This window comes from Sinocyclocheilus grahami, unplaced genomic scaffold (assembly GCF_001515645.1).
Source record: "Sinocyclocheilus grahami isolate Dianchi unplaced genomic scaffold, SAMN03320097.WGS_v1.1 scaffold1923.1, whole genome shotgun sequence".
Lineage (NCBI taxonomy): Eukaryota > Metazoa > Chordata > Actinopteri > Cypriniformes > Cyprinidae > Sinocyclocheilus > Sinocyclocheilus grahami.
Window position 1 is genome coordinate 36,565 of NW_015507102.1, and position 10,597 is coordinate 47,161.

A 10,597-nucleotide genomic window follows, 5' to 3' on the forward strand; every position below is an offset into this window, starting at 1 on the left:
GCCAATGCTTCCTATTTTTCTAAACTAATTGAGAAACATCACCACACCCCAAAAGCTCTTTTTTCTGTTATCAACTCCGTTCTAAACCCCCCTGTAAATTCTCTTCACTACCCGTCTTTGGCACTTTGTGAGGATTTCTCTAGTTATTTTAGCAATAAAGCTTCAAGTCTGAGGGCCCAGTTTCTGGTCTCCGATTAGGAAATACCAACAGAGATGACTTCACCTGTCCTGTGGACTTCTTTAAATCCTGTCTCTCTACATTTTGTAAAGGAAGTAATGCTTAAACTTAAACCCTCCTTTAGTTTGCATGACACTATACATCATTAATATTTGAGACAAATATTTGACACTGTCGGCCCTGGGCTGGTGTCGCTATTTAACAAATCTTTGCTTGAAGGAGCTGTACCTTCTAGTTTGAAAATTGCCACGGTTACACCTGTACTAAAGAAACCCTCACTTGATGCCTCTATTTCATCAAATTGTCGTCCGATCTCAAATTGTGTTTTTACAGCTCCAGACCTTCCTGACTAACAATCATATTCTTGAGAAGTTTCAGTCGTGGTTTAAATCACTGCACAGCACAGAAACCGCTCTTGTAAGAGTTCTTAATGATACTTATATGGCAACAGATTCTGGGTACTCTGTCATTTTAGTAATGTAAGACCTGTCCTCTGCTTTTGATACTGTCGATCATGCAATCCTTATCTCTCGGCTGAAGTATTGCGTTGGGCTAGGGGGCTGTTTTAAGTTGGTTTAAATCTTTTCTAACCAATAGACTTTTCTCTGTAAAAATAGGACGTTTCTCTTCTTCTCTTCGCAATCTATCCTGTGGTGTGCCTCAAGGATCTGTTTTAGCTCCTGTCCTTTTCTCTCTCTATCTTCTCCCTTTGGGTTCCATTTTTAGGCAACATAATGTCTCATTTCATTGCTATGCCGATGATATGCAAATCTATATGCCTGTGTCTAGGAAAAATAAGAGTTCTCTAGGCAACCTAACAGCATGTCTTGAGGATGTGAAAGCTTGGCTTGCCAAGAATTGTATTTTTCTGGACTCAGACAAAACAGAAGTAATTTTTTTTTACTTCTCAGAATTCAGGCCAATAAATCATCTTGACCTTGAATCTTTAAATAAATTCATCTCTCTCCAAGTACGGAATCTAGGTGTGATGGTAGATAGTTGTCTCAAATTTGACAAGCAGATTAGCGCGGTCATTGGGTCCAGCTTTTTCTCTCTTCGTTCTCTATCAAAAATCAAATCCCTTAGATCCAAAGATAAGCTCCTCCTTCAGACACCCAAAATCCGGCTAAAATCGAGGGTTAACCGAGCCTTTGAAGTGGCTGGCCCGACACTGTGGAACAAACTCCCACTCTATATTAGATTGGCTTCCACTTTGTCTGAGTTCAAGTCATGTCTCAAAACTTATTTATTCTCTGTTGCTTTTAGTTTATAAGAGTGTTCTGTTTTAACTGGTTTGCTGCTATTAGTGTACTTTATAAGAGTGTTTTGTTTTAACTGTTTTGCTGCTATAGAGCTCCGGAGGTTCACTCTAAACTCCACCATTTTGGCAAGCAATCAGGAGAGCACTAGAGCGGCTGTAGCATTGGTATCGACAGTTGTACAAACAATCATTTAAAACCAGACTATTTAAACCTTACAAACCTTACTATTTCAACATGGTGGACAGCTGATGTGCGCCAGGATGCGAGAACAGGCAGGGGAAAGCTAGGGTTGCTAACCGTCCCGTATTAGCCGGGATGTCCCGTATAATTGGGCTTAATTTATGTGTCCCGTATGTGACCTCCCTTGGCCCGTTTCTTGCCCCCTCACACAGTATTCATTAAGTAAATCAGAAAATCCTTAACATAACTGTTTGAGGAAGGCTGCAGAATCCTCTGCTGGCTGGTCGCTCCCGCTTCACAAATAAGCGGCGCTCGTGCCAATTCCATCCATGTATTGACTTCGGTCAAATCAATTTTGGCAAATACAAACTATGTGATTATTTTTCATGAGTTTAACATCACGCCGTGCAAGAAAACATGCAATCTATCCGAGACGTGATCAATAATGGAAGCAGTCTTTTATTGCAAAATAGAGAAAAAACATTTTACATTTAAGTAAGCTTCTTAACCTTGTAGTCTTATCATATTTGTAAAACACATTAAATCTATTTAAACAAAGCTTTAGAAATGGCTTTATAACCTTTTCCAGACTGATAGATCTCAATTACTTTCTTTCTCATTTGTTTCTGAATTTCTTTGGATCTCGGCATAATGCCTAGCTTTTGAGGATCTTTTAGTCTACTTCACTTTGTCAGGTAGGTCCTATTTAAGAAATTTCTTGATTGCGAACAGGTGTGGCAGTAATCAGGCCTGGGTGTGGCTAAAGAAATTGAACTCAGGTGTGATAAACCAGAGTTTTAACGGGGGCAAACACTTCTTCACGCAGGGCCATGTAGTTTTGGATTTTGTTTTCCCTTAATAATAAAAACTGCATGTTGTGTTTACTTGTGTTATCTTTGACTAATATTAATTTGTTTGATGATCTGAAACATTAAAGTGTGACAAACATGCAAAAAAATAAGAAATCAGGAAGGGGGCCAACACTTTTTCACACCACTGTATATATATACACGTACATGCACGATTGTCCCATAAAGCAAAGGGGAAATCATTTTATCATATTCCTAAGGATCCCGATAGACGACTAAAATGGTTCACTGCAATAAAACATGCTAACCAACACAAAATTTGGGATTAAGATTTCATGACATTTATTATGTCTACTATACTCACAGTGATATTGCTATGCTGGCTACCTACAAGGACAGCTAGGGCCGATTACGTTAGTTAACAACACATTTGACTTACCCTTCCAGTGATGACATAGCAGGTTTAATATATTCATTAAAAAATTTGAATGCGTCCATTTGTACCCCTCCAGGCTTTTGTAGGCTTTTAAAGAGTCTCCAGACTAACGTTAGGAGGGAAAGTTGATGAGGTAGTTGTATATATCAGGATACTGCAGGTCAGGAAATCTATCCGTTCCTTTATTGATAGGCTACACGTTAAAAGCACCACAGGGCATTATACGGATCTGTTATGCTTAATCTATTAAGTTTTGCTATGCAAAGGTCTATGTCTTTTGAATAAAAGTACGCAGTGAACTCTGCTGCCTTGAAACTCATGCTGGCGCCATTCATTTCATATTCGCTCCCGGCTGTCCCTGCCTGCCAGCATGGTGGTGTATACAGAATGGGTCACGTGACGTCCGGAGCTCTATTAGAGTACTTAATTTTAAATTTTATTCTAACTTGTACAGCACTTTGGTCGGCTTGTGGCTGTTTTAAAATGTGCTTTATAAATAAACTGAACTTGAACTTGTCCTGTGAAAACGTCAGCATATCGGTCTTGAATGTTGCTATGTTGAATGTATACATGTTTTTAGTCCAAGTAGCGGCTGTACATCATCCTCCAGAATCTGGCTTTCAATGTCGTAATATCTGCCTTTGTATTCATCCAACAACAAGCATTTACCTTTAGGTTTCAAGCACTGATCATCATATGTCACTAACCTTGCTTTGGATTTTTCTATTTTGTAACAGCTTTGAGCGTGTATCGATTGTGGAATGATTTTGCATTGAGCCCCCATGTCTATCTTGAATTTTGTTTTATGGCCAATCAGTTTGATAGTTAACATCCAATCCTCTCCACTTCTTGCATTCACAGCATCAACATAGAATTCTTTTTCTGAAGCAGTCTCTTTAGATACAGTATTTATATTTTTCTGAGGTCTGGAAGACATACATTTACTAGCAAAATGATTCCTTTTGCAGTTTACTCCGTATGCTGGACATTTACCTTTGTTGTGGTCTCTTCCACAGTACTTACAGTTTCGTATGATGTAACGTGGCATGTCTGGATCATTGTCTTGTGCTCCATGTCTTGTTCACGTTTGTCTTACTGTGTGAACTTCTGTGTCTGATGCAACTTGAATTTGAGAGAGATGCGTGCGGCTCGCCTCTGCAGCGCGGCACATTTGAATTGCTTTATGCAAATCTAAATCAATTTCTCTCAGCAGCCTGACCCGGAGAGCGTCATCACGAATGCCTACAACGATTCTGTCTTTTATTAGACTCACATAGTTGTCCGTACTTACATGACTTGGCTTTGGTTACAAACTGATCGATGCTTTCACCAGGTGCTTGCACTCTCTAATTGAAGATATGCCGTTCAAACGTCACATTCTTTTGCGGCTCAAAGTAGATATTACATTTCTTTATTATGACTTTGTAATGTCGTTTTTGTCTTCAGTTTCTGCTAACTCGAACGTGTTGTAGATTTCTAGGGCTTCATCACTAATGACGTGTAGCAGTGTGCAGAAGATTTCTTATCTTTCGTTTCGACGCTAGATGCAGTCATGTACAGTTTCCAGTTTTCTGCCGTTACTTTCAAATTGCAGTGGTTGTGGCGGCTTTAGTCCTTCCATATTGGGCTGGATTTCTATACTTCTGACACCATGTTATAAACGTGACTGAATTCCAAGAATGTCAATAACAACTACTTTATTCGGCTCCCCTCTCAGTAGAACCTTAACCGATAGCACCCTCACCAGGTGAGGCAACACATGTATTACAAGAAGCATGGACATTCAGTTTTTTTGGGGGCTGAGAGAGTTTAAGAGAGGGATGGCTGTCTCTTGCTCTTTGCCTGCAGTCTTGAGCGATCTGCTGAATCAGGATGTACTGTATCTCAAGTTGTTAGATGTCATGGTCTGTGCCACAGCCAGATTGGATCTGGGTTAGGGGCATGAAAGATGGGAGATCACTCGTGGTAGACTGGACGAGTGCTTCCTGTCAAGCTATCTTCATCCTTTCTTGTGAGCCTTCTATTCCTTCCCAACCTCTATGCTGAAGTGAAGTCATGGAAGAAGCCACATTAACCCTGGATCCATTCGTTTCATCATTCCAACTACACGGATGTGAAAGAATTAGCTGAGTGGCGATAGGTGAATATGCCCCCTGTGGAGGAGATGCTTATGCACTATCTCTCCTAATGTGAGTCATCTTCTTTGAAGGCACCATTCCTGCCATCCAGGCTCCTTCAGACCACATCACACTTGAAAAACAGGGCGTATGCGGCAGCAGTCAGGCCAGGGGAGCCTTGCACACAAAGTCGGTGTTACAGGCCTATCAGGCAAATTTGCTTAAAATTCTGGATCAGGGCCAGAGTCTGACCCCTGAGGTGGTTGCTGAACTGTGCCACATTATGGATTTAGCTCTTTGGGCCACCAAACAAACACCTGTGGACTATGGTGGAAATGGAGAGACATCTGTGGTTGAACTGACAGACATCAGGTAGAGAGAAAAGCAATTTCTTCTAAATGCCCTAGTCTCGCCCTCTGAAATTTTTGGTACATCTGTCGAGACAATGGTTGTGAAGTTTAGAGTTGTGAGGGCGCAGGCGGCATTCCGGAAGTTGATACCTTGCTGACCTAGATCATCACCAGTCTGAGGACCAGAAGCAGGGCCGGAAGGACAGATGTCATGGTTTCACCAGACTCCATCGTCATGGGCGTACAGGACACCCCCGCCCCTGTGAAGGGCCACATCGCGGATTCACCTATGTACTACAGCCTTTTTTTTTTTTTTTTAGATCTGAACTCCAGTTACTATGAAGGTAAAATGAACATATCTAAGGGAAGCCCAAAACTGTCACAGTTATGTTCCGTTCATGGACTTTGATTGTATTTCTTTCATTTCCTGTTCTCCTGTTTAGTTTTGTTCCTTGACCTAGTTTTCTTTAGTTCCCTTGATTAGTTCATTCTGTTCACCTGTGTCCTTTTAATTAAGTCATTAGTTCCTCTCTTACGTTTGTATAAATATTCCTTGTTTAGTTCTCTCAGTTGCTGGTTATTGTTTATGTGTACACTGCGTTGGTTGTCTGTCTGCCTGGATTTCCTGTCTGTTCTTCTGTGGATTATTATTAAAGACTATGTATTAGTCAACTCATGCGTCATGCACTTGATCTCACATCAGCGAGTGTGACAAAAACAAGCAGAATAAGCAGAGAATCATAGAAAATAGTGCCATCAGCATTCAGCAAATACGCATTTATTAGGGGTGTAACAACACATCGATGTGGATCGATATTGCTCCAGGTGTGTGTTCGCAGTGTGTGTGTATTCATTAATCACTGCTGTGTGTGTGCGTACTTGGATGGGTTAGATGCAGAGCACAAATTCTGAGTATGGGTTACAATACTTGGCCACACGTCACTTCACTTCAATTCTACATAGATCAAATGACTAACAATACAATGTATCAACACAACATGTAAAAAAAATGGATACTTATATTTTTCAAGAGACACCTTTATTTTGACAATCTCCACATCTTTACTCAATGTCAGTCTATACTGGCACCAACACACGTATTTTCAACAGGGCTTGACAAGGACTGGCCATCCTGCTCTCTAAGATATCAGCATCGGCCATCAAAAAACCAATATCGGTCGACAACTATTAATATGTATAACTCATGAGTAAAGGTTTACACTGTACACTTGTCATGTATAAGTTCAGTTTCATGGACTTTTAGTTTGTTATCTGCAGTCACATGTGTTCCTTTGTCTTAGTTTCCCGCTTATTATTAGTTTCTATAGACATTTATTAATTATTACAGCTGTTCGCCATCTAAGTTCTTCTGCACTGTGTATTTAGTTGTTCACTTCCCCTCTCTCATAGGTTGTTTGCACATGGCGTCATTGCTGTGGGGCGAAATGCAGCTGGAGGACAGGAAGGGATTTTTCTATATAGGAATTGCTAGCAGAACCTCAAAATGGCTATTTTTTTGTGTTTAGGGATGCTTAAATTGGTCAAACCGAGAAACCACAAGGAGCTTTTATCATGTATGAAAATTAGCTGTTGATAAGGAGGGAAAAGGCAAGAAGTTGACTGAAAAATGCAGGAAATAGTGGCTTGTAAACCTGCGTCTGCAGTCGGGAGGAGTCGAGTCGGATATTGCTTGTGTGTGCAAATGGTTAATATAAGATATAATAATATGTTAAGATATTAATAATATAAGATATTAATAAAGAAATATATAAATACATACAGGACTGCCAACTCTCACGCATTCAACATGAGACAGTCAGAATTCACTCGATGCCAAACACTACACGTAGACACGATGTAAATAGATATTATATGTGCAGTTTAGAGAGCTTCGCTGATTATAACGGAACGAAGTGAGATTGCGATAAATTGAAGTGAGTGACAGCTTTTTAGTGATGATATGTAAGTGCTGTTTGCTTGCTTTCTAGGCTATAATAATTTCAAATGAATCACAACCAAATGGCTTACTAAATGGTGTTTGAAAAAAAATGTGATGCTCTGCTGTCCTGGACATAATAACGAATGCTACCATGCATGTTTTTGTTATAAAGTTTGCATGATAATTAGTGCTGTCCTGACTACAATCAGACATGCTTTCAATGTAAGACTAAATACTCAACACAAATCATTAATCTATGATATATTAATACATTTAAGAAGTGTAAAAATCACAATACTTTAAAGTTACAGAATCTAATTCTGCATCATTTTCCTCATTCACTGCCTTCATCTCCATCCTCACCAACCACATTACCAGCATCAACACCTTCACCAACCTCAGCAGCATCACCATCCTCATCAACCTCTCCAACAACATCATCAATAGAACCGCTATCAGGTGACTGTTTGAACTATTTGAATTCATTTAATTGTCTCTTTCCCACATTGCACATGTAAGCCTGTTAACACATGATTTTTATGTGAGATACCATGTTCTAGCTTAGGAAAACACTGAAACTGAGCGATCGTCATGCTTCACAAACTGGTCTGGTATCACAATTATTGTTTGTCACAAAAGCTGATCTACCCAACGACAGTAGTGCTATTTAACCACTAGAGGGCAGAACATCATAAGAGATGACAAAAATGAACAAAGGCATCAGTGTTTGCATTTCGTAGCAAAATAAGATGCAACGATGACCAAACTTTTTTGCCACGAGTCAGAAGTATGCAAGATTAGAACAGGTGCACTATTTTAGGGCTGCAACTAACGATTATTTTGATAATCAATATCTGTCAATTACTTTTTTTCCCCCCATTGTCCATAATAAGAGATTTTATTGATTTGTTATTGCAGCTCTACACTCTTTAATTATAATTTTTTTCATAAATTAACAAAATTTAAATGATGAGTCAATACACCATCCATCCTTCTTCCAAACGTGTTTTTGTGTTACGCTGATTCATCATGGTAAGCCCCGTATAAGTTTTTATATTTTAGCTCAAGCGGGATGCTTTTTGTGCAAAGTTGCGTACTTTCATCAGTCATCCATGCGCATACCAGATAAATGATAACACTTTAGTATAGGGAACAATTCTCACTATTAACTAGTTGCTTATTAGCATGCCTATTATTAACATATTGCCTGTTCATGAGTACTTATAAAGCACATACTCTGCATGACCATATTCTACATCCCTAAACCTACCCAATACCTAAAGTTAACGGCTACGTTACTAACTATTGATAAATGGCAAATTAGGAGTTTATTGAGGCAAAGGTCATAGTTAATGGTTTGTTAATAGCAATCATTGAAAATTAAGTGCGACCAAAACAACAAATGAGACCAAAGGCGTGCCCTTCAGAATGACTGGGCAATTTAGCAAATTACTGCATACCAAAACAATCCAGACAAGATAAAAATTCACTTGTGCTTGCATTACCAACTGTAATGTGCTGGTGCAGTATAAACGCACGACAAAGGAGGATAATCCACAAGGAGACTTTTTAATCAACTTAACACAGAATCCAGGAGCATAGAGCAACGCAACAACAAACAATAACCGGCAAAGGACTGAACCGAACAGGGAGTATAAATATTAAAGCACAAACAAGGGACTAATGACATGATTGAATGAACACAGGTGATCAGAATGACATAATCAGGACAACGAAGGAAAACTAGGTCAACGGAACAAAACGTGGCAGGAGACCAGGAACTGGGAAAAACACAACTAAAAATTCCACAACCGTAACAGTTCGCCCCGCTCCCGGGAAGGCGCGTCCTCGCGCCATGTACAGGAAGGAGGGAGGGGGTTCAGGAGGAGGGCGAGGAGCAGGAGAAGGGCAGAAAAGAAAAGAGTCCAAATGAGTCCATTGGGGAGTGAAGGGTGGGAGGAGCCATGATGGAGTATTGGCAGACGACACCCTGGGGACGAGGGATGGAGACGGAGCCACTGGAAGGGGGGGGACCCAGGTGGAGCCGAGACGGAGAGCCAGGACAACACCCGAGGTCCTGAGAGGCCAAGTCGGGGCTGACGGATCAGGCAACCGAGACGGGTTATCCGGAAGACCTCGGCGGAGCCGTTGCGACTGAGGACGAAGGCGGAACCAGAGGGATGGAGTGACGAGGCGAAGCCGGAGGAGTGGAGTCCCGAGGCGACGGATGCTCGACGACTGACCAAGGTGGAGCCGGAGGGACGAGGGATCCCCGTGGAGCCAGTGGGATGACGGGCCACGGTGGAGACGAGGGAGCTAGGAGCCAAGACGGAGCCGATGGTTCGGAGGACCGGGGTGGAGTACGGGACTCGGAGGCTGGAGGCGGAGACAGGGGATCCTCACGCCAAACGGAGCTGGAGACTGGAAGACCCGAGGCGGATCAGAGCGCCCGGATGGCGCTGAGTGAGGGTGAGCTGAGGGACGAACAGGCACCAGCGGAGACTGAGCTGGGGATCAGGCTGGCATAAGAGGCAGGAGAGGGAGGCTGGGAGGGAACTTTAGAGTTGTAGGGGGCTCAGGAGACGCAGGAGCGCTGGGCGGAACCAACGGAGACCCAGGAGACATAGGAGAGCAGGACGGAACCAGCGGAGACTCAGGAGACACAGAAACGTAAGAATTGCCTCCCCAACCCAGTCCATTAAGTCATCTTTAAACATGTCCATTAGGTCCTCACAGTAATGTCCAGTGACCAGTTGCAGCTCACCCTCGGCTTGTGGCCGGGACTCTCCTCCAAGCCCTCGAACTCCACGAGCACTCCCTCAGGCACGTGCGGTGTGGCCAGCTCACACACCTGGTCAGACATCTCTTGAGGCTCAGGGGCGATGATCGGCTCCAACGCCGGTTCTTGCGCTGGCTCAGGCTCCCCGTCTGCGGTGGGCTCCGGCGATTGCTCCGTGCAGTGGGATGACGGCTGGCTGGTCTCTGGTTCGGTAGTGGGGCTGAAGATGTCCTCCTCAGCGGGGCAGACGGAGAAATGCCGTCTCTGTTTCTCCAGCACCCACTCCAAGAAAACGGCGATACTCCCTCGAGGACCGTCACCAGACAGCTTTGCTTTGTTCGAGGTGTTATGTCCGACGTAATAAAATGTACACTGGCAGCTGTCTGGATAATGAGTAAGACAGGCAAGATCTAAAAAGTCCCTAGTATGGTCCTCGAGGGAGCATTCCCCTTGCTCCATGCAAAGGAGGCGGACGGCGGGTAGATCCATAGGGAAGAAAATTAATAAATAAATAAAGAGAAACCAAAAGAAGAGAGAAGAGGAGAAT

At 42.4% G+C, this 10,597-nt stretch overlaps 1 long non-coding RNA gene across 1 annotated transcript in view; it reads left to right on the forward strand.

Moving 5' to 3' along the window:
* Positions 1 to 7,610: 7,610 nt before the first annotated feature.
* The window catches only part of LOC107573364 (uncharacterized), an 8,009-nt gene continuing 5,022 nt past the window's right edge, over positions 7,611 to 10,597 (forward strand). The window contains exon 1 of the long non-coding RNA XR_001607494.1: positions 7,611 to 7,730. This is a non-coding gene — a long non-coding RNA (uncharacterized lncRNA). The remainder of the gene's footprint in view (positions 7,731 to 10,597) is intronic.